At 38.6% G+C, this 25355-nt stretch overlaps 1 non-coding gene across 1 annotated transcript; it reads right to left on the bottom strand.

Moving 5' to 3' along the window:
* Positions 1–3529: 3529 nt before the first annotated feature.
* Positions 3530–3634, bottom strand: LOC132670509 (U6 spliceosomal RNA). The gene has a single exon (XR_009606745.1). It is a non-coding gene; the product is annotated as a U6 spliceosomal RNA (small nuclear RNA).
* Between the last annotated feature and the right edge of the window lie 21721 nt (positions 3635–25355).

Genomic DNA, 25355 nt, shown 5'->3' with positions numbered 1-25355 from the left:
TCTGCAGTCAAAGGATACATCATCCGCTGCATAGGAGGGAGTAAGTCCTCATTCCTGGGAATTCCTCTCATATTGAATCTAAATTCCTCATTTGCAGCCTATTTTGTCTTTTTATTTGTTTGTTTGTTTATTTATTTTTGAGAGAGAGAGAGTGAGCGTGGGTGGGGGAGGGGCAGAGAAAAGGAGACAGAGGATCCAAAGCAGGTTCCTTGCTGTGAGCGTAGGGCCTGATGTGGGGCCTGAACTCAAGACCTGAGCTGAAATCAAGATTTGGCATCATAGCCAACTGAACCACCCAGGTGCCCCCCTATTTCTTGTTTTTGTTTTTAGTGGACAAGGAACAATATCACTGCAGACTGTTATTCTGTATCTATTTTTGGTTTTTAGGGGTGAGCTTTCTTTATTGTTTTTACTTTGTTGTTATTTTTTGTTTTTGTTTGTTTCTACTTTTCTGTCTTTCATCTCCTCTCCTCCCGTGTATCTGCTAAGCATGTATGCTGTGTAACAGTGTAACTATAACACACTCCATTATGCAGTTAATTGGAAGACATAAGATGTGTATCTACTACCTAGGGGGATTAACCCCAAATGGCTGATTTGACAAAACAATCCTTGAACTTGTATTTCCTTAGAAACAGTGTGATTTGAGTTGAAATTAAAAGACACGCTTTATAGTGTTCAGAGTATAAATAACATCATTGTTATGTTTTAAAGTAATATCATACCTATTATTTATTTATCCTTTCTATAATCCTATGAGTTATAAGGACAAGTATCATTATATTTATTTGGCAGGTGAAAAAACGCAGCACTAAGAAATTACGCTGTGTAAAAAATACATACAAAGATAGAATGGGGCCAAACTGAGAGACTGGTTATCTAGACGTATTCTGTGTTCCTCTACTGGTTTCTGATGTTTTTATGAAATCATGTAACACTGACTGTACTTTGATAGAAGAGGAGAGGACTGACATGTCCAGTATATGCATATTGGTCATTTTGACCTTCTTTCTCACTCCCCTTCTCAAAGCCCACTGATAAAACCCTTCCTACATGGGCAGCAGACCTTCCCAGATGACTCCGCTAATTGACCAAGGACTGACATCTGAGCCTAGATTAACAGTGGGCTCTTTCTCCAAGAAATTTGAAACTGGCTTATAGAAACCATTTAGCATTGTAGCAGTGGCTCTTGAATAAGGAATATATGAAGTCAAGGTTGACCCATAGACAAGTTAAGCCAGGAAAGTTGGTCATGACAAAGAGAAGAATAAATTAAATGGGCTTTTACTTCTGGTCAAGTGATCATTCCCTTTTTAAAAAATTTTTATTTTAAAGTAATCTCTACACCCAATGTGGGGCTCAGACCCACAGACCTGAGGTCAAGAGTCGCATGCTCCACCCACTGGGCCAGCCACATGCCCCTATTCCCTTTTGAGGCCAGTTGTACTTCCTGGCTGGGAGATATGTGGTATTCATTCTATGAATTCCCTTTTTCTTAAGTATTTGAGTGGATTTCAATTCCTTACAATCAAATGAGTCCCAAGATGCAATCAAATGCTTTATTTAGGCAAAAGGAAATCATCTTAAGAGATTTGTCCTGGGGCTTTTACTGTTTTTCTAAACAGAGATGGAGTTTATGTTGATGTTTTCACCTTTCCAGTGGTAGATGGAGTGTCTGTGGATTTCCTGTGGAGAAGTAAGAAGTGGAACTTTCAGTGCTTCTCCAGTTGATTTCAGATCTGTAGGAGTTGGAGGGAAGGACTGTGCCATGATTCTCACTTCTGGGAGCTTCAGAGCAGCCTTGAAGCCAGTGGTGCTCCTCTCTGGTTGCCCCTAAGGGATAGTAGACTTCCTCCTGAGCAGGCTCACACTTTGAGATTTCTGTTGTGCAGAGTCCTTGTTAGCTCCTTCCTCACTCCTACTCCCTGCCATCTGGGATCCTAGAAACCTCAGAATTCAACATTTCTTCATAGGTATTTTATTTCCTTAACAACAACAACAACAATTTTGCAATGCATTGCCACTCACTAAGGATTTATTGTGTTACTATAATGGACATTGTGGTTGTCTGTGTGATGTTCCTATCACCTTTCCCCATGTATAACACCTCCCTAATGAGTCTCCCCAGTTTTACACATCAGTGCATGACATTCACCTGTCTACAATGGCTAGTTTGAGGATCTCCAAAGCTGGGACTCTTGTTCATTGTGAGATGTCATATTGTCTCTTCCCTGGATGTTAAAGAGAAATTGTGTTGCCCTGGTAGCTGCTTGCAAGCATCTTTCAACAGTGGGAGAAGCCAGCCAGAAGAAGAGGCAACATAGGGAGTAAGGCAGAGCCAGGAAAGCTGCAGAGAAGTCTAGCCAGATCTTATGTGAACAATGCCTGAGGCTTACTTTTCCTATGGACTTTTTGTTACAGGTGCCAATGAATTCCCATTATTATTTAAGCCAGTTTGAATTCAATTCTGTGTTATTTTCAGCATAAAATATTCTGATAGATACAGAGCTTTTAAATTCCTTTACTTCTCTCAAACTTTGGGTTACTGATTTCACATTCAAATATTAGCACCCTCAGGGGCACCTGGGTGGCTCAGTCGATTAAATGTCCAACTTTGGCTCAGGTCATGATCTCGTGGTTCGTGGGTTCGAACCCCGCATCAGGCTCTGTGCTGATCACTGGGAGCCTGGAGCCCACTTCAGATTCTGTGTCTCCCTCTCTCTGCCCCTCCCCCACTCACACTCTGTCTCTGTCTCTTAAAATATGTAAACATTATCAAATATCAAATATTAGCACCTTAAAGGGACTAACAGCACTACCTATTTCCCATATATATTTTGCCTTCAGGACAACCTTATGAGATAGATAATACTATTATTCAATTTCCACTTTTCAGATGAAGATACTTGGGTGCTGAGAGAGTGTGACTTCTCTAAAGGTACAAAACCTATAAGCAACAGGAAAGTCTGAATTTGAGCCTATTGCACATACCATATTGTATCTATTCATTATAGGGAAGAAATTAAAGATAAAATTCAGCTTTGTAGAGGGTGGCAGAAATCACTCCTATTTGTGAAATACTTTAAATATTTCCAAAGCATATTTGACTCTATGTTACCACCATTTGACAAGTATCAACAGTAGGTGCTGACTGATATGGAGACCAGACAAAGATACTTCCTAGGAAATAAGTCAAGGTGTCTTTATCTAACTAATGCAGATAGAAGAAAGTGGTACACAGTGAAAAGATCAACACTGTTCTCCATCATAGACATACTGTGTAAGCCTCTGGCTCTTCCAGAGAGGGCTTCATTATCATTGCCTATAATTAAGGCTGAATGACTGAGGTGCACATTGGGACGTGTAGGAAGTGTCACTGGGGGGAATAGGCAGAACCAATACCCTCACCCACCCAAACCCAGCTGGATCTTTATGATCAGATCATCAATCTCAGTGTTACAAAAATTGACCATAGAGACTGGTATAAAATAACCATCAACATACCGTCTTCTTTTTTCTTTCTAGTTTTAAAAATATGGAACATTTTTGCAAATTTGCATGTCATCCTTGCATAGGGGCCGTGCTAATCTCTGAATTATTCCAGTTTTAGTATATGTGCTGCTTAAGGGAGCACCATACCCTCTTCTCCCTAGGCTAGCACAGTCCGGTTTGAGACCTTTCTGGCCTTAGAGCTGCAGAATTAGAGCAAGGGTCCATCACCCTGATGTCTCTGAGAATCTTAGAAGCCCTGACTAACTATAAGTCTGTCAGAGTGATGATTATAATTTTACAGATGGGTAAGTTAAGATAATTAAGTTGGCGGAGGTCAAAATTATGTGGCCTCCAAGTGCATTACAGAACTGGTAACAGAACTGAATGAAAACTGAGGTATTTCGACTGGCTTTTCAATCCTCGTTTAACTAGGATGCATTACCTTTTCACTCACAGGAAGTTACCTAAGCCAATTATGTTGTAAGTGAAGCCCAGGATAAAAATTAGGAACATCATTAGAGGGTCAGGCTGTGCCTTTAAGTATAAAACCCAAAAAGAGTTAAGCCTGGATGTGTTGGTAGTAATTAATGTTGAAGAGCTGGTAATGAGACTTGACACACAGTTTAATCAGACTGTCTGGTGGTAACCGAGAACAGACACGCTATGACCCCGCCTGTGACAATAATGTGGAAAAGCCTGGCTTCTTGGTCAAGGGAGTGATTGTCAATCCCCAGGACAGTGCTGATTTCTCAGCATGGTGATGGGCTTCAGGACCATTAGGTTTCCGTAGCTTTCTGCTGTGTATTTTGGTAGGTGCGTTTTTGATAAAGTGGGTAATAGCCTCTTTTCTCATTGTTAATATCCCATTGTGGTGCACCAGTAATGGCCTGTAGAAGTCTCCTACCACCATAAATTCTAAATGCTCTTGGCTAACTTAACCCATATTGGAAAGATTAGGATTGGGGTCATCTTAGATAATGGATAATTTGAGAGAGTTCCCGTGTCTCACTTTCACTCAGAAATATTTATTGACTGCATGTTGTGTGTTGGGCAGTGTGCTAGTTCCTGGGTAGAGCATAAAGAGAAAACAGCTGTGGTCTCTGCACTGCTGAAGCTTGCAGGTTATTGGGGAAGGTAGCATCACGTGTGTGATTATAAAACATGATGGATGAACTTGAAAAGACTTGAGTGCTATGAAGACATATACCAGAGGATCACTTTTGGGATTGGGGTGCCACTTTCTGAGGAAGTGGTTCTTTAAAAAAAAATTTTTTTAAGTTTATTTATTTTGAGAGAGCGAGAGAGCGAGCACAGTGGGGGAGGAGCATAGAGAAGGAGAGACAGAATCCCAAGCAGGCGCCCCACCACCAGCAAAGAGCTGGACATGGGCGCCGAACCCACAAACCACGAGATCATGACCTGAGCTGAGATCAGGAGTCAGACGCTTAACTGATTGCACCACCCAGGAGCCCCACCCGAGGAAATGATTCTTTATGCTGAGAACTGAAAGATGAGGAAGTGCCAGCAAGGTAGAGTGGGCACAAGAGTTTCCTAAGCTAAAGTAAAGGCAGGTTAGTTGTGGTGGTGAAGGAAAGAATTTGTCCTGTTGGAGTAACTGAAGCTGGAGGACGTGAGCCCGGAGAGAGGAAGATAAGCAGGGAGAGGTGGATAGGTGCAGACCTATGCACTCAAAGCTCATTTGAGCTTTGGAATCTTGAGATATCTGAATTCAAATCTTGTCTTCTACTTTTATTTATGATCTTGGACAGGTCACTTAATTTCTTTGTGAATCAGTTTCCATTGCATTGAAACTATTTACCCTGCAAACTATCACAGAGTAAGTGAATCTTAATGACTGGTCCATAGCCCTGCCAGTTCCTTCTCTCCATCATCTGCTTCCTTTTGTCCTCCTGCATTTTTATTCAGAGGTATTGATGCACTTGGGTAGTTATTTACCATTGGTTTTCTTGGCCTTTCCTGTTATCTTGTAATCTGAATACTCAAACACCTAATGATCTAGAGTTAGTTATTATTTAAGAAATTTCATCATTGGGGCGCCTGGGTGGCTCAGTTGGTTAAGCGTCCGACTTCGGCTCAGGTCATGATCTCACCATCCCTGAGTTCGAGCCCCGCATCGGGCTCTGTGCTGACAGCTCGGAGCCTGGAGCCTGCTTCCGATTCTGTGTCTCCCTCTCTCTCTGACCCTCCCCCGTTCATGCTCTGTCTCTCTCTGTCTCAAAAATAAATAAATATTAAAAAAAAATTTCATCATTGACATTACCTTTATTAATTATAACAGATGCATGTAGAATCAGTTGTCAAACTCTACCCTTGCTCTTAAGTCTACCCTCGAGAGAAACTCAGGTTCATGTTGGCTTAACGTTTTATTTACGAAAAAGCTGTGGTTATTTATTTTTTTTTAACTTGGGAAAGATTGTTTTGATGCATAATATGAAAGCTGGCTGTGTGACTTAGCAAACCAAAAATATTTATTCAGAAAACATTTCATTGCAGTTATCTGTCATGTTGAAAAGGCAGCCTTTTGTTTCAGTGCAATGAATGCGACACAGTGTGTTTTGGTTTATTAGCTCTGTTTTTTGAGAGTGGTTATATGAAAACAATTGAGCAAATATTCCCGAATAGAATGAGTGCCCCAGATTCTCAAATGCTAGGAAGATGTCACAGGATATACTCATTTTCCCAAGTAAATGAACTAGATCAGAGAGTTCTTCTGTTTCTTTCTTTCCCCACCCTTATTATGATAAGGCATATTGTGAATGAATTTCCTGATGTGGGAACTAGCACTAATATCTTTCAAAAATGCTTTTACAGGGAGTTTATGTTTCACACCATCTAACTGGCTAACTCTGTGACCTAGAACCCTGCACCTCTGGCTTCCATGGACCTTCGCGTAAAATCGAACACCATTATGTTTCCTACCAACCTTACAGGCTTGTCCTGGGGTTAGACTAGATACCATTTTTTAAAAATTTCTTTTTCAATGTTTATTTATCTTTGAGAGAGAGAGAAGAGAGAGAGAGAGAGAGAGAGAGAATGTGCAAGAAGGGGCGGGGCAGAGAGAGAAGGAGACACAGAATCTGAGCTGTGAGCACAGAGCCTGACTCAGGACTCAAACTCATGAACTGCAAGGATGTGACCTGAGCTGAACTCAGACACTTAACCAACTAAGCCACCCAGGAGCCCCTACTAGATGCCATTTTTAAAATAGTTGAGAATGGGGAGGCTTCATTCAGCAAATCTGCTTGAATGGAAAGAACCAGAAGAGCTCGTTCCCAGTCTGACCCAGGTGTATTATCTCATTTGATCATTGTAACAGCTCCACAAAGTAGGAAAGTAACTATAAAGTGTTAGAGTAGTAGGTGCAATTTGATGAAGATTTTTTAAATTCACTTTTTATGTTTCTCTAAATAGTTCAGTCCTGCAACTACTCTATAACTCATTTTGTTGTACATCAATCTGTGCTGTCAGTGGGTTCTTTTCCTTGTATAACCCTCTAAACCTTTCATTTTTTACCCTGGCCTTCTTCCTTTTTGAGTGAATTGTAAAATGGCTCTCCAGGACTGAAAATTGTGATTCACTTTTTCTTCTCTTCTAAGAAGTCATAGTTATCCCGTATCTTGTATATAGTTTTCTGTTCTTTTAGAGTTCTAAGTTTTATAGTTTCCCTGCCAAGTCTGCTGAACTTTTCCTTTTAGGTCCTTTTTCTTTCTTTTTGTCTTTGTAGCTTCCTCTTTTTTTTTCTAAAGGAGTCTTCCCTTCCCAGAAAGTTATGCTGATGTCCCTTTTAACCGCTGAATTGTAATTTGTTACTTTGCCAAGCATACTGGGTTGAACCCTGGGCGCTTTGGGGAGGGCCCATGTTGTCCGATGGAAAACTACCAGTTACTTGAAATGCGGGACACTGGCTGTACCCTACACACCCCACTCTCGGCTGGGGTGCCCCGCTGCTGGGGGGCCTTCCTCTCATTAGGTCATGGTAGAAGTGTTTCCCCTTGTAGGACAGGGCATATCAACTGTGTTCTAAGGGGCTTTACTGGTCCCTGTAAACATTATCTGATGGTGTAATTGGGAGGGAAAGGGGGAGAGCCAAGGCCAGTTCTGCTCTTTGTTGCCTGCTTTTCCTGGCAGGCCTGTGGGGGCATGTTGTTCCTGCCTGTCCTCATAATCCGATCATTCTTTTCCTGCTGGGGTGGCCCAGAGGTTACCACACAGAGCAGTGTGACAGGACACAGGCAAGGTGATGAAGAAGAGAACAACAGGACCTCCCACACCTGGCAAAGGGGAGAACGCTAGTAAATGAAAGTCCCCAATCTCACACTTTCCTTCAAGTAGGAGTCCCAGGTGGAAACTCTCTGAATCACACCCTGTAAATATTTTCACCCTTGCCTTATTTTCCTTAGACCTTTTGTTGTCAGGGAGAAACAGAAAGAGAAAAAAAAAGTAGAGATGAAGGAAGAGGAAAGTTCGAAGAAAACTGGGGAACCTGACTCTTAGAAGCAGCCTATTTAAAAACATACATTTAAACAATGTTGAGAGTGATGGGAAGGATGTAGACTTCACTGAAGGCAGCATGAAACATTGCACTCAGTTTTGCCAACTGTTAAGTGACTGGTATTTGAATGTACAAGACATATAAATTGGTTTATTTCAGACATCCAAAAGAATGAAGTGTTTTATGGGGCAAAAAAATTAACTGCTATTCAATTCCAAGTATAAACAGAATAGAGTCTAAAAATTAAAATTCTTTGAAAACAGAAATTGTCTTAATTATTGACAAATATAAATTTCAATGGATTCATAATAGTAAAGTATGAGTCATGGTTTTTAAAATGAAGTATCACTTATTTAAATTTAGTTTTTTGAGAAATAGTACAAAACCTAAAACTTATCTCTAAAAATAAAGCTCTCTGACCTATAATTCGAGAGCTATCCGATTTTAATATGAATTTCTTTGACAAGCTCTGTTTCCCTTGTGACAAAATGTCTCTTTTCAGTGTGAGTCATCATTGCACATTTATGAAATCTGACAATGCTGTTTTTATACAGCCTTAGATATTTGGGTCAAGGTGATGGGTGTGACATTGCAAAGGGGGAGTAGTTTGACTGATTGGATGTGGGTGTTGAAGATGGTTTACCTGGAGGTGACAGAGGGTTACAGAAAGACAGGGGGAGGCAGGGCGTGGGCCACTAAAGGTACATTTCACTGTCTTTACCATTTTGCTTGCCATTTGAATTCACAGATGCCTAAGGCTGTAGAATCCAATCCTTCATTAATCTTTGAAATTAGCTTAGAAAGGGATTTTCTTGGAGCTAAGTCCAGGGTTCTGAAACTGGGCCATGGCTGTAAGTTCTGTATTTCTCTCCCAAGTGCAACATCCATTCTCTTTTAGTTAGTAATGATGCTTATCTTGGAGGATATAATTTCTTGCTTTTTGTTTAGTTTTTGTTTCCTACTTTTAAAATCTATTTGTTTGTTTGTTTGTTTGTTTATTTATTTAAAGTAGTTTCTGTGCCCAGTGTGGGGCTCCAACTCATGACCCCAAAATCAAGAGTTGTAGGCTCCACTGACTGAGCCAGCCAGGTACCCCTTTTGTTTCTTATTTTTATTAACAAAATACTAAAGAACCAGATTACATGTGCTGCTAGAATCTGAGAACTTCTGGAAGTCCCTACATAAAGACAGACAAAAGGAGGCTATTTTCTTTGGCTCTCAACAGAGAATGCATTACTGGAAGCCTAACATATTCTAGTATGGAGAAGGCCACAGCTGTGGACGCAATTAATGGCCCTTGCATTTGCAAAAAACACAGACCCATAAACTGCAGTGACGTCTTTGTAAATGTGTGCCATATTTGGGGGGCAAAAAAAAACTTACAGGCAGGGTGCGATTGTGCTTAATGCAGATGGATATGTTTTCAATGTGGTGTGGTATGGGGTGGAGCATGAGAATGACCAATTCTATTATAAAATATTAAAATCTGCTGGTGTTCTGGAACTTTTGTGTGTGTGTATGATTGTTTCTCTGGCCTCTGCAAACACCCATGCCCTCTGTCCAGATCTGGATCCAGATTCTGGCCAGCTACTTGGACCAGAGGACTTAAATGTTTCCATATGTTACTGGCACCCAATTCTTAGAAAAGAAACAAACAAACAAACAACGAAGAGTCTAATGATTTACTTTTTTCCATCAGTTTTGCCATATTCTTGGAATTTTTAGGTGTGTTGTCTACCAGATTGTTTACTCCTATGCTACTTCTTCGTAATATTGACAATATATTTTTATGATGCCTTTCTTCAGTGGTTCTTAGATTTTAATAATGCATCAGAATTATCCGGAAGTCTTGTTAAATACAGATGCTGGGCCTCACCCCCATAATTTCTGATTCAATGTGTGTGGGGGTACAGGGCCCTATAATTTGCATCTTTAACAAATTCTCAGATTATGCTAATGCTGCTGGCTTGGGGATCACACTTTGAGAAACTCTGTTGCAGATATAAGTTTCTTAGATATTAGTCCCAGTATTCTTACTGGATTTCTTGATTAGCTGCTGAGATTAGCCCCTACCCTTCTTTTTTTAAAATAAACTCTATGCCCAGTGTGGAGCTCAAACTCAGGATCCTGAGATCAAGAGTTGCATGCTCTACCAACTGAGCCCCTATTCTTTTTTTTTTTAAGACTTCTTAAAATGTTTTAATTTATTTTTGAGAGAGAGAGAGAGAGCGAGTGGGGGAGGGGTAGAAAGAGAGGGAGACACAGAATCCGAAGCAGGCTCCAGAGTCTAAGCTGTCAGTACAGAGCCTGACATGGGGCTCAAACTCACGATCTGTGAGATCATGACCTGAGCAAAAGTCTGATGCTCAACTGGCTGAGCCACCCAGGGGCCTCTAAGCCCTTATTATTATTTTATTTAAAAAAATTTTTTTACATTTATTTATTTTTGAGAGACAGAGAAACAGAGCACATGTGGGGAGGGGCAGAGAGAGGAGACAGAATCCAAAGCAGGCTCCAGGCTCTGAGCTGTCAACACAGAGACCGATGCAGGGCTCGAACTCACAAACCATGAGATCATGACCTGAGCCGAAGTCAGACGCTTAACCAACTGAGTTACCTAGGTGCCCCAGCCCTTATTCTTAATAAGCGTTTCCAGGAAGTACAGTACTGTAAGTTAGAGGAGATCTTAACAGTTTATGAACTGCCAGAACCTAGGAACATTTGCTGGAAGAATTTTAGGAATTTATGTTGACCATGTGGTATCTAATCTACCATGGAAGTTTGTCAGTGTCCTGCAAAGACCTGGAGTTGCCAGGGTCAGAGATGTTAGATCAGAATATTTCATCATGCTCACACATTTTTTTGACTAATCCTGCAACCTGAATCCCCAAATCTCAACCATTATTGAACTTGACAAGATGGGATCTGATAGGACCTTGTTTCATTTTATTTTATTTTATTTATTTTTTACTGTGAAGTAATTGACACATATAATAATTCTATATATGTATATATTGCAAAGTAATCACCACAGTCTAGTTAACATCCATCACTACACAGTTACAAATTCTTTTTCTTGTGATAATCTTTTTTTTATTTTTTATTAAAAAATTGTTTTAATGTTTATTTTGTTTTTTTAGAGAGAGAGCATGAGTGGGGAAGGGACAGAGAGAGAGGGAAGACACAGAATCCGAAGTAGGCTCCAGACTCTGAGCTGTCAGAACAGAGCGTGACGCAGGGCTGGAACTCAAAAACTACAAGATCATGACCTGAGCTGAAGTTGGACACTTAACCAACTGAGCCATCCAGGTGCCCCTCTTGTGATAATCTTGAAGATCTACTCTCTTAGTAACTTTTGATTATACAATACAGTATTATTAACTGTAGTCACCATGTTGTAAATTATATTCCTAGGACTTAATTGATTTCATAGCTGGAAGTTTATACCTTTTGACCCTCTTTACCTATTTCATCACCCCTTCCTCACCCTGCCTGTGGCATCCACCAGTCTGTTCTCTGTATTTATGAGTTCTATTTTTTGTTTGTTTATTTTTTAGATTCCACATACAAGTGAGATCATACAGTATTTGTCTTCCTCTGTCTGACTTGTCTTATTTAGCATAATGCCCTCAAGGGCCTTCAATGTTGTCGCAAATGGCAGGATTTTCTTCTATTTTATGGCTGAATAATACTTGAGACCATATTTTATATGATCAGCTTAGACCTATTGTAATGAGAAGCTTTTAAGTAATTAATAAAACAAAAGAGTCTTTGAATTTTCTTCTGTTTAAATAACAGTGATTGGAATTGTTACTTTGTTTTTAGTAACCCCTTGGAAATATTTGTTAACCATTTCCATGTAGTCTAAAGGGGAACAAATAGGTCAGATACCAAGCCTGAGCCTCAAACTCTTAACATCTGTATGGAAATTAGGAGTACTAAATCACTATTAGGAAAGGGAGTCAGAAATTTTTAGTATAGACTTCTGGATACAGAGAAGAAAACCTCCCTACTTATCTGAAAATATCTGGGGATGACTACAAAAAATAGCCACCTCCAGTTGCTCTCTTTCCTTATCCTGGCTAATTTTTTTCTACAATACTTACCATTTTGGAATTTACACCATTTACTTATTTATTAAACCATCTGTCACCATTGAATGTACACACTCTGAAGGCAGGGGCTTTGTCTTGTTCACTACTGGGTCCCCCGTGCCAAATGTTTTCTGGCATGTTATTGTTGCTTGATATTTAACAAATGAGTGAATGAATGAATCTATCTTGTTCAGCAAGGTATCTCATTCTACAATGATCAAACCACCAATAGATTTAGCATTTTACTTCAGCAGGTCTCCTAAATGTCATTGTTCTGCAGGACTAGTTTCTATCAGCAGCAAGTGGGAACAACAATGGTATTTCTAAAGCAGATGTTTAGGCTGACAGGTTGAGGAACTCCGGAAGAGAGTGGGGAAAGGCAGACTATTTGAATGCTTTGTCTGAGTTATTAGAACTCCTTATAGTTAGTGTCAAGACTGTAAAATTAATAAACTCATCCTGTATTTTTAAAAGTTTTATTTTTTTATTTTTGAGAGGGACAGAGACAGCATGAGTGGGGGAGGAGCAGAGAGAGAGGGAGAGAGAGAATCCCAAGCAGGCTCTGTGCCTGATGCTGGGCTGGAGCCCATGAAACCGTGAGATCATGACCTGAGCCGAACCCAAGAGTCGGACACTTACGTGACTGAACCACCCAGGTACCCCACATCTCATCCTGTCTTAATAATATCTCTTCTTTACCTGTAATACTATCTCTTCAAGAAACCTATACAATTTCTTGGATCAATTGTCTTATTTTGGGGTTGAAGCATCCTTAATAATTGCTGTGATAGGCAGTTTTATTGGCCACTAAAACTTTTTAATTTTTAACTGAGAATCCATTATTCATGGATGTAGCCTGAGCTGAGAGCTACTGCGTCATGCATTTACTTGGGCTTTATGCATCAAGGGAGAAGGGACTGTTTATGAGTTATCTTTTTGTGTTTTTTATGTTGATGATAATTTCAATAAGTGTAAACATATTCTAGATCATCAGGCTGGTTACCTTATATACCTTAGTTCTATCATCATATTTCATTGCCCATGTATGCATTTGTGTTTATGATGGTTGTGTTGGGGTCATGCATTTGTAATAAACTGTCATGTGTATATGAGAAAAGAACAGTTGTGCTAAGTGAAGATCAGAACAGAGCACAGAGATCCCTTATAAGGAGCTCGCATCTGATCCTGTAGATCCTGTGATGACAGACCATTAAAGGTACATCAGATCAGGTAGGGATAGCAAAGATGAAGAGGTGAAGAAATGTTCAGCATGTTAAGTCAGCATGAGTTTAGTGACAGTTTGTCTCTTGAGGCACCTTAGGATGGTGAGGGAAAGCAGTGAGAGTGACTCCTCATGTTTCTCAAGCCTGAGCAATGTGGAGATTTCCCCTAAAGGAAAAAAAAAAATTTTTTTACAGCATAGGATGCTGACTTGAATTAATTATATGATGATGTTACTTTGATATGTATATATAAAAAATTAGGCATAAAATTTTTATTAGCCTTTTAAAACTAAAAGATATTTACAAATTAAATATAAAGAACTATAAAACCAGTTAATTCTAAATTATTAAAAGATGTTTTATTTATTTTTGAGAGAGAGAGCATGTGCAGGGGAGGGGCAGAGAAAGGGGGGCAGAGAATCTGAAGCGGGCTCTGCGCTGACAGCAGACAGCCCGATGTGGGGCTCAAACTCACAAACTGTGAGATCATGCCCTGAGCTGAAGTCGGATGCTTACCCAACTAAATTTTTTTAAATGTTTATTTATCTTTGAGAGAGAGACAGAGACAGAGCATGAGTTGGGGAGGGGCAGAGAAAGAGGGAGACACAGAATCGCAAGCAGGCTCCAGGCTCTGAGCTGTCAGCACAAAGCCCAATGCGGGGCTCGAACCCGTGAATCACGAGATCGTGACCTGAGTGGAAGTCGGATGCTTAACCAACAGAGCCACCCAGGCATCCCCAAACCAGTTAATTCTAAATTAACAACTTTTTTTTTTCTAAACAACCTGAGTTTTATACGACAAATGGTATTGTTTTGATAAAACTAAATCACTGCTTGCAAACTAAATATAGCACAGACTGCTACAGCAACAGGATATTTTGAGTGAGGATAGAGAAAAGTGGTGAAGAATTGTCAATACACAGCTTACAAACAGATTAAACTCTTTAAAAAAGAAGCTCTACATTTTTCAAGTTTGAGAGACTCCATTATTTGAAGACTCCATTCCAGGATTACTTCATTTGAAAGTCTTCTCTGAAAAACCCTCCTGGGTCTGTGCAGAGTTCTGTCAATTAATTTACCTCATAACATTGTGACTCTTACATATTTTTTTTCTTGAAAGGAATTTTTTTTTAATGTCCTCCAAGATTGGAACAGTGCCTAGCATATAGCAGGGGCACAGCAAAGTTTTTTTGGTTGCATGAAAGCTTCCTATAGACTTCCTGGGCTTTTTTTTTTTTTTTTTTTAATGATTAATTAAGCAAAATAAAAAAGCCGTATTAGCATTCAGTCTGAAGAGAGGAGACATTATGAAAATTGCCCAACACTTCTGTCTACTTACGTGCTCTTGCCTTATGGTAGAGTGTGCCATTTTCTTATAAGCAGAAATTCACAGACTATACCTGGCAGTGATTCCTGATTTCAATGCAGGTAAATTCTGTTCCCTGTTATCATTTGTGTTTAGTCATTTCCCCATTCAAATTTGGACTCAGTCCTTTGGGTGCTCATTATTGACTCAAAATTAAAATAAATAAAGCTTTAAAAAATGTAAAAAAAAAATATGGCACTTGCTATGATGAACACCAGGTGATGTAAGTAAGCATTAAATCACTATATTGTACACCTGAAACTAATATAGCAGTGTATGTTAACTAACTGTAATTAAAATAAAAATTAAAAGTTAAAAATTTTTAAATATTTTTATTTATTTTTAAGAGAGAGACAGAGCGTGAACAGGGAAGGGGCAGAGAGAGAGGGAGACACAGAATTGGAAGCAGGCTTCAGGCTCTTCCTGAACGGACAGCTCAGTTCAACACTGGGCTCAAACTCACAAGCCGTGAGATCATGACCTGAGCCAAAATTGAATGCTCAACAGACTGAGCCATTCAGGTGTTCTAAAATAAAAAAAAAACTTTAAAAACGTAAAAAATAAATAAAAATAGGGGGACAAAATAAAATAAAATAAAATAACCTGAGAAAGGAAAGCACAGCCGTAAGAAAAAAAAAAAAAAAAAGAATGACTAGGTAGATTTGAAAATAAAAGGGAATTTATTCCCTTTAAGTGGAAAATAAAATAGTTCAAAATTTAAAAAGTCAGTGAGTGGGCTTTACAGCAGATTTGATACAGCCATAACCACCACAGCAGAGGAGGAAAAGACTAGGAAAAGTGAGACAAAGTGAGTGCTGTGGGCAATATTTCAAGAGATAGGGGCTTTAAGTTTTCCAGAGTCAACCTCTTCCACAGATCTTAGATACAAACTGTTTCAACAAGAATAAAAAGCCCTGGGGTGCCTGGGTGGCTCAGTTTGTTAAGTGTCCGACTTCAGCTCCGGTCATGATCTCACAGTCTGTGAGTTCGAGCCCCGCGTCAGGCTCTGTGCTGACAGCTCAGAGCCTGGAGCCTGCTTCGGATTGTGTGTCTCCCTCTCTCTTTGCCCCTTCCCCGCTCATGCTTTGTCTCTCTCTGCCTCAAAGATAAATAAAAACATTAAAAAAATTAAAAAAAAAAAAGAATGAAGAGCCCAAATAGTTTTAAAACTATTAAAGGATGCAACTTGCAGTTAATATTTACAACAAAGAATACTCCAGGCCTAGATTATTTTATAGGCAAGTCTTGCCAAATTTTCAAACATCAAACTTATACAAAGTCTTTCAGAGAACAGAAAACTCATTCTAGGAGGCCACTCCTTGCTACCAAATCCAGGCAATGTTGATATGAAAAGGGAAATTAAAGGTCAATCTTTTAACATAGGTACAGATTGAATCCATCAGTCAATAATGAGCACCCAAAGGACCCGAGTCCAAAGCTGAAGGGGGAAATGGCTAACACAAGTGAAAACAGGGAGCAGAATTTACCTGCATTGAAATCAGGAATCACTGCCAGGTATATCCTGTGAGTTTCTGCTTATAAGAAGAGGGCACACTCCACCATAAGGCAAACACACAAAAGTAGATAGGAGTTCTGGGCACTTTTCTCGTTTTTAGATTTTAGATAAAGAATAGGGGTATTCTTTATCTTATTTTGCTTAAAATTTACATAAGTTATATATATTCTTTTGGAATCAAGAATTATGTATAGATATATAAATGTATAAATATGTGTATATATGTATATATATATATATCTGTGCACATACTTGTGTATGTATATATGTAGTTTTCTTCCATGGAAAAGTGATGGCATATGGGACGCCTGGGTGGTTCAGTAGGGTGAGCGTCTGACTTCGGCTCAGGTCATGATCTTGTGGTTCCTGGTCCCACATTGGGCTCTGTGCTGGCAGCTTATAGCCTGAAGCTTGCTTTGGATTCTGTGTCTCCCTCCCTCTCTTCCCCTCCCCTGCTGATGCTCTGTCTCTCTCTCTCTCTTAAAGATAAATAAACATTAAAAAATAAAATTAAAAAAAAGAAAAGTGATGGCATAAAAATAAGCTTATAATGGAATCAAATGGCCAAAGAGAAGTAAATTGAACACAATTTTGCGTTGGCTCTGAAACGAAGAAATAAGGCTAAACATAAGCCAGGGGCTTTTGGGAATTTCTGGCACATGAAAGTGGACCCAAGTGACAGAAATTGCAGCAAATGAGCCAACACCCATGCGCCTCATTAGAAGATAAATACAGGGGCCCCTGGGTGGCTCGGTCGGTTAGGCTCAGGTTGATTTCAGCTCAGGTCATGATCTCACAGTTTTGTGAGTTCAAAACCCACGCAGGCTTTGAACTGACTACAGAGCTTGCTTGGGATTCCCTCTCTCTCTCCTCTCTCTCTCTCTCTCTCTCTCTCTCTCTCTCTCTCTGCCCCTCCCCAGTTCATGCTCTATCTCTCTCAAAATAAATAAATAAACTTAAAAATATGTTGAAAATTTAAAAAAAGATAAATACAGTATTACAGAAAATAGGTGAAGGAAGGTCTCTAAACTCTTCTAACATTCCTTGTTTAATGACTCTGAACTTGTGATTGCGACCCCAAGGTATCAGAATGCCTTGGAAGACTTTTCTAAAATACACACATATCATCACTGGTTTTTGACATCTACTCTCTTCTATGAGACTCAAGGCCCTGGTTCACACTGATCAAGGCTGAACATGGGCGGCTTATGAGAGGAAGTGTCACAGTGGAAATACCTCTTCCTATTGTAAAAGTGACTGAAAGGAAGTGTGCAGAGACAATGACTGACAGCTTTTTTATGTTTGTTGAGGTTTGCTTCAGTGGGGAGGACGGGTAACCCAGAGAGGTGGGTAAGGCGTCTAGATCGACTGTTTATTATCCATGTGAAGTCATATTGTCAATGAAAGCATAACCGTCCTAAACCATTATCCATGACATGTTTATGTGTAAGTACACATATACGTATATATAGGGAAAATATTTGCTTAATAGACTTAGGATGTTTTGCATGTTCAGCAATTGTTAGCTGCTGTGGGAAGGAACCATTTGGGTATATTAGCTGAAGAACTTGATGAACTTTTAAACTAATTTATTAGAGTCTTGGTACTGCCAGCAAACTGAGAAATGGTATTGGTAAAGGATCCCTGAATTCCTGATTTGTGATTCTGACATGGAACCGGGACGGGTTCTGTGGCTCAGCTCTGACTGACTCTCAGGACTGAATCCTGCAGCCTATCACTTGGTACCAGCTGGATGAATTTGTTTGCCTTATGGGTCGCGCTTGAGCAAATCTTTTAGTTTTCGTTTTATTGAGCATTCACAGAAGTGCCAGTCTAATTATTGTTTTCTTCTTGAACATTTCATAAGAACTGCAGAAAATTAAAGAGAGCTTGCTGAGTTCAAATATCCACTATAATTTTTTGCAAATATGTCACTTGTGCCCATGAAATTAATCAAATACAGAACCCGAAACAAACAAAAAGAAGGGTAAGCTTAACTACCCTGTGGAAAAAGACAGATGTTCTTTGTCTAGTTGAAGAGTAATTAGACTCCACAGTATTGAGATTCTTACCTTGTCCTTCACTTGAAGTCAGTGTACCTTCTTCTGAAGTTTAGCCTCACTGGTAGGTATCTTTTACTTTATAAATGATCGGTTCGTTTCTTTTGCCCATTTTCTATAAAAATTTTTATTTTTCTTGGTTTTAAAAGTTCCTCCTGTATCGGGGCGCCTAGGTGGCTCAGTCAGTTAAGCATCAGACTTTGCCTCAGGTCATGATCTCATGGCTGGTGAGTTTGAGCCCCGCATCGGGCTCTGTGCTGACAGCTCAGAGCCTGGAGCCGGCTTTGGATTCTGTGTCTCCCTCTCTCTCTCTGCCCCTCCCCTGCTCACACTGTCTCAAAAATACATAATAATAAAACATTAAGGGGCGCCTGGGTGGCTCAGTCGGTTAAGCGGTTAAGCGTCTGACTTTGGCTCAGGTCACGATCTCACTGTCCGTGAGTTTGAGCCCCGCATCGGGCTCTGTGCTGACTGCTCAGAGCCTGGAGCCTGTTTCGGATTCTGTGTCTCCCTCTCTCTCTGACCCTCCCCCGTTCATGTTCTGTCTCTCTCTGTCAAAAATAAATAAATGTTAAAAAAAATTAAAAAAAACATTAAAATTTTTTAAAGTTCCTCCTATATTAACCCTTTATATAAAATATATATTGCAAAAAATTTTCCCTATTAATTATTTGTCTTGTGACTTATGTTTTTGTCATGCAATAGTTTTTTTTTTTTTAATTTTGTTTAACATTTACTTAAGAGATAGAGACAGAGCACAAGCAGGGGAGGGGCAGAGAGAGAGGGAGACACAGAATCTGAAGCAAGCTCTAGGCTCAGGGCTATCAGCACAGAGCCCGACACAGGGCTCGAACTCCAGGACCATGAGATCATGACCTGGGCAGAAGTTGGACGTTTAACCGACTGAGCCACCCAGGCACCCCTGTCATGCACTAGTTTTAAACTTTTCCTTGGTCAAAAATTGTTTTCTTTTACTGCCCTCAGATTTTGAGTATGGTTAGAAAGCGTTTTTCTACACTCAGCTTTGGAGGAATTCACCTGTATTTTATTTAGTACCTTTAGTATAGTTTATTGTTTTGTATTGTATCTCTGGTTCATTAGGAACTTATTCTTGTGTATGGTGTGAGGAGTGGAACTAATTTTATCTTTTTCCCAGTGGTTATTCAGTCGTACCAACAGTATTTACTGAAAAGTCCATCTTTGCCCCAGTGATTTAATATGTGACTTTTATTATATACTAGATTTCTATGTGTCATTAAATCTATTTCTGGACTTTCTATCCTAGTCCATTAATCTATTTTAATATACAAGTGAATCTTCTCTCATAATCTTGCCTTTTTCAGTATTTTACTTTTTGCGAGTTTATCTTTCCATGTGAATTTTAGTGTCAACTTGTCTAGTTCCAGAAAAGAAAGGCTTGTTGGTGTTTTTTACATTTTTAAAATAAGGATCCCATTAAATTCATATATTATGTAGGGAGAGGTGACATCTTAATGATGTTGAGATATTCTAACCAAGAACATGAAATGTCTTTCCATGTGTATAACTTTGTTTGTTTTTCTTTCTTTCTTTTTAATGTTTATTTATTTATTTTTGAGAGAGAACGTGAGTGGAGGAGAGAGCACAGATAGGGAGAAAGAGAGAGAGAGAGAATCCCAAGCTCTGGGATCTGATGAACCGTGAGATCATGACCTGAGCTGAAATCAAGAGTTAGACGCTTGAACAACTGAGCCACCCAGGCGGCCCTACATTTGTGCTTTTTAAGAGTACTTTTAATTTTCCTCCCTTAGGTTGCAAATACTTCATATTAGGTATATTTTTAAGTAGTTTTTTGGGTTGTTATTCTAAATAAGATTTTTTTTCTTCCATTATATCTTTCATTATATCAATTTCATTGAGAATTTGTGTATATGAAAGCCATTGATTTTGCATACTAATTTTATATAAGGCTATCTTGTTGGAATATTTTAAGTTATTTTTATCAATGGTTCTTTAAGGTTTTCCACTTATATTAGCATGTCATCTGCAAATAATAATAGTTTTTTTCCTTATTTTCCAATTCTTAACCTCTCTCTCTTTTTTTTTTTTTTCAGGGTGAGGAAGAGTTTTAATTGCTGTGACTAACATCTCCAGCACAATGTTAAATAGTAGTCGAGATGCTGGGCATTTTTGCCTTGTTTCTTCATTAAGAAGATGCTGGCTTTAGCATTAAGGTATATAACATGCTAAGGAACTGTACTTCTAATACTATTTTCATCAGAGTTTTGATTTAGAATGGGTGTTAATTTTTCTTGAAATTCTTTTCAGCATTTATAATGGAAAATCATATGATTTTTCTCCATAGAGCTATTATAATAGTGAACAATATTAATAGATTTCCTAATATTGAAATATCCTTGCAATTAATTCTGGTGCAAATTCTCTTGACTGTGGTGTGTTATTTTCTTTTTTTTTTTTTTAACGTTTACTTATTTTTGAGAGAGAGAGAGAAAGAGCGTGAGCAGGGGAGGGGCAGAGAGAGAGGGAGACACAGAATCGGAAGCAGGCTCCAAGCTGTCAGCACAGAGCCTGATGTGGGGCTTGAACTCACGAACTGTGAGATCATGATCTGAGCCGAAGTCAGATGCCCAACCGACTGAGCCACCCAGGTGCCCCTGGTGTGTTATTTTCTTAATGTGATATTACAGTCTGTATAATAATATTTTATTAAGGAAATTTGACATGTATATTTATAAGTAATATTAGATATTAATGTTAAATTTGCTTCATAAATTTAATTAGAAAGTTTTCCTTTATTGGTTTTTTTTTTTTGCTACTCTAAGTGATTTTATTTATTTTTATTTTACTTCCAATATAGTTAGCATTCAGTGTTATATTAGTTTCAGGTGTTAAAAATAGTGATTCAGCACTTCCATACATCACCTGGTGCTCATCACAAGTGCCCTCCTTAATCCCCATCACCTGTTTCAACATCGCTCTGTTTCTTGGTTTGTCTCTCTCTCTCTTTTCCTTGCTTGTTTGTTTTGTTTCTAAAATTCCAAATATTTGGGGAATAGTGGTATTTGTCTTTCTTTGACTTATTTCACTTAACATTATATTCTCTAGCTCCATCCATGTCATTGCAAATAGTGGAGTCTTTCAGACTTTCTGTATATAGTATCATGTCATCTACAAAGAGTGAAAGTTTTACTTCTTCCTTACTGATTTGGTTGCCTTTTATTTCTGTTTTTCTCTGATTGTTGTAGCGAGGACTTCTGGTACTATGTTGAATAAAAATGGTTGAATAAAAGTTGTCTTATTCCTGACTTTAGGGGTAAAGCTCTCAATTCAACCCCCCCCCCCCTTGAGTATGATGTTTGCTGTGGTTTCTCATATATGGCCTTTATTATGTTGAGATATGTTCCCTCAAAACCTACTTTGTTGAAAGCTTTTATCATGAATGAATGTTGTACTTGATCAAATGCTTTTTCTGCATCTATTGAAATGATCATATGGTTTTTATCCTTTCTCTTAATGATGTGATATATCACATTGATTGGTTTGTGAATATTGAACCACCTTTGCAACCGAGGAATAAATCCCACTTGATCATGGTGAATGATTTTTAAATGTATTGTTGGATCAGGGGGTGCTTGGGTGGCTCAGTCGGTTAAATGTCTGACTCTTGATTTTGGCTCAGGTCATTATCCAATTGGTTTGTGGGTTAGAGCCTTGCATCTGGCTCTGTGCTGGCAGTGTGGAGCCTGCTTGGGATTCTTTCTCTCTCTCCCAGTCTCTCTGCCGCTCCCCTACTAGCACTTTCTCTCTTTCTATGTCTCAAAATAAACATTAAAAAATTTTTAATGTATTGTTGGATCAGTTTGCTAGTATTTTGTTGAGGATTTTTGCATCTCTGTTCATCAGAGATACTGGTCTGTAGTTCTCTTTTTTTGTAGTGTCTTTATCTGGTGTTGGTATCAGGGTGATACTGGCCTCATAGAATGAATTTGGAAATTTTCCTTCTACCATTTTTTTGGAACAGTTTAAGAAGAATAGGTTTTAACTCTTCTTAAAATGTTTGGTAGAATTTGTCTGTGAAGCCGTCTGGTCCTGGAATTTGTTTGTTGGGAGTAGTTTTTCTTTAGTTTTTATTATCTGAAAAAATTTAGGTAGCAATGGTACTATCTGGTCTCTAAATGTTTGGGAGCATTCTTCTCTTAAACCATCTGGACATGGTTCTTTTGGTAAGTTTTTCAGGATGTTTTTCCTTTATGTAAATTGATCTATTTAAGCTCCTAATCTTTACTGGGGTAAATTTTGTTAAACGCTACTGTCCTAAGACATCTTCCATGTCATCTAGGTTATAAAGTTTATTTATTTAGAGGTGTGCGAAATTGTCTTTCATGATTTTAAAATTTCCTCTTTGTTAATAGTTATTATTCCTTGTTACACGTTATTTTATATATTTTTTCTCTCTTCCTTTTTGTCTTGTTTGAACTACCTAGTGGTTTGTCTGGTTTGTTGCTTTAAAAAAAAAAAAAAAAAGAACCAGGATCTTTGGCAACAATTTGATCTATTATTTTTCTGTTTGCCATCTCGCTGATTTCTGCTTTTATTTCCACTATTTCCTTTATTTTGGATGTGCTTTATTAGTCTTCTTCTAGCTTTTTGAATTGGGAATTAATTCATTTATTTTTACTTAAAAATTTTTACTAATAATGGTCTTTAAGGCTGTATTAACTTCCTAGGGCTGTTGTAATAAATTACCAACAGTGTTAGTAGTTCAAACAGAAATTTACTCTGTCAGGGGCGCCTGGGTGGCTCAGTCAGTTAAGCGTCCGACTTCGGCTCAGGTCATGATCTCACAGCTCCTGAGTTCGAGCCCCGCATTGGGCTCTGTGCTGACAGCTCAGAGCCTGGAGCCTGTTTCAGATTCTGTGTCTCGCTCTCTCTCTCTCTGACCCTCCCCTGTTCATGCTCTGTCTCTGTCTGTCTCAAAAGTAAATAAATGTTAAAAAAAAAAAAAAAAAGAAATTTACTCTGTCACAGTTTTAAATGCCAGAAGCCCCAAATCAAGATGTAGGCAAAGCTGTACCCCGCCATGAGGCTCTAGGGGAGAATCCATTCCTCACCTCTTCCAGTTTCCAGTGACTGCTGACACTCCTTGGCTTGTGGTTGGTTACATACTCCAATCTCTGCCTGTCTTCACATCATCTTTTCTGTGTCTGTCTGTCTCTTTATGCTGCTCTCTCATAAGCATACATGTGATGTTATTTGGACCCCTTTGGGTAATCCAGGATAAACTCCTTCTCTCAAGATCCATAATTAAATTTCCTCTTTTGCCGTATAGGCAGTATTAGGTTCTAGGGATTAGGAGGTAAATATAACTTATATAACCATTATTTTCAGCCTCCAACAAAGGCTATGAATTCTCCTTGATCATTGCTTTAAACATACCCATATACTTTGTTCTGCAGTGTTTTCATCATCATACGTTTTCAGAGATTGTGTAACTTATATCCATTTCTTATTTTACCCAAGATTTGTATAATAGAAGACTTTTTAGTTTCCAGAAGTGGCTTTCTACTTTATGATTACATTTTAAAATTTCTAGTTTTATTGCATTGTGATGCAACAGTGTTGTCTGTAGTATTTCTGTTTTATGGCACTCAATATTTTCTTTGTGACCTAAAACATAATTAATATTTGTGGATGTTCCACCTATATTGAAGGAGGAAGTATATTCTCTATTATTAGGGTATAGTATTCCAAGAAATATACATATGGTTGACTTCATGGATTATGTTGTTTAGATGTTCTATGTCCTTACTTATTTTTCATTGGCTAGACCTGGCTGTACTGAGAGTGGGGCATTAAAGTGTCCTATTGAGGGTCTATCTATTTCTTACTCTACCTCTTGTAGCGTCTACTTCATGTAGGTGGTCACTGACTTATTTGGTACAAGTTATATCTTCCTTATGAGTTGTGGCTTTTAACATCATAAAGTATCATCCTTTGTCTTATTTAATGCCTTTTAGTCTGAATGTTACTCTGACTGATACCAAGATGGCAACTTTGCTTTATTATGGTTTCCATTTGCCTAATATACTTTTGACTATTCCTTTATTTTATTTAGCCTTTTAAAAATGACCATGTTTTAGAATTATCTTTTGTATATGGTATAGAGCTGATTAGATTTCTGAGCCAATTCTTTTTCTTTTCATGGGAAAGCTAAGTCCATTAACACTTACTGATAGGATTTATTGATACTGCTATCTATCTATGATATATTATTATTGCTATCTGTATCTCATAATCTATATCTTTCATCTCAACTTTGTCACATTATCTTATAATTACTGGATGTAATTATACTTACTATGTTTCTCTGTGTAGTGTGTCTTCTTTGCTTTAAAATTTTAAAATGTTGGTACTTAGGAAGATTTGTATTGTTTTTCTTGTGGTTATCTTTGTATTTGTGTCTTTGAATGCACTTATCGTTGAAAGTGCTGCTATAAACATTGGGGTACAGGTGCCCCTATGCATCAGCACTCCTGCATCCCTTGGGTAAATTCCTAGCAGTGCTATTGCTGGGTCATAGGGTAGATCTATTTTTGATTTTTTGAGGAAATTATGGAAAGAGCCTAAATGTCCATCAACTGATGAATGGATAAAGAAATTGTGGTTTATATACACAATGGAATACTACGTGGCAATGAGAAAGAATGAAATATGGCCTTTTGTAGCAACGTGGATGGAACTGGAAAGTGTTATGCTAGGTGAAATAAGTCACACAGAGAAAGACAGATACCATATGTTTTCACTCTTATGTGGATCCTGAGAAACTTAACAGAAGTCCATGGGGGAGGGGAAGAAAAAAAAAGAGGTTAGAGAGGGAGAGAGTCAAACATAAGAGACTCTTAAAAACTGAGAACAAACTGAGGGTTGATGGGGGGTGGGAGGGAGGGGAGGGTGGGTGATGGGTATTGAGGAGGGCACCCTTTGGGATGAGCACTGGGTGTTGTGTGGAAACCAATTTGACAATAAATTTCATATCAAAAAAAGTAAGAGTGCACTTATCTTTTTCTTACTTTTTACTGGCTGGTTTGTCA

The sequence above is a fragment of the Panthera onca genome, chromosome B3, assembly GCF_046562875.1.
Source record: "Panthera onca isolate mPanOnc1 chromosome B3, mPanOnc1 haplotype 2, whole genome shotgun sequence".
NCBI lineage: Eukaryota > Metazoa > Chordata > Mammalia > Carnivora > Felidae > Panthera > Panthera onca.
This window is presented reverse-complemented; position numbering and strand designations above follow the sequence as displayed.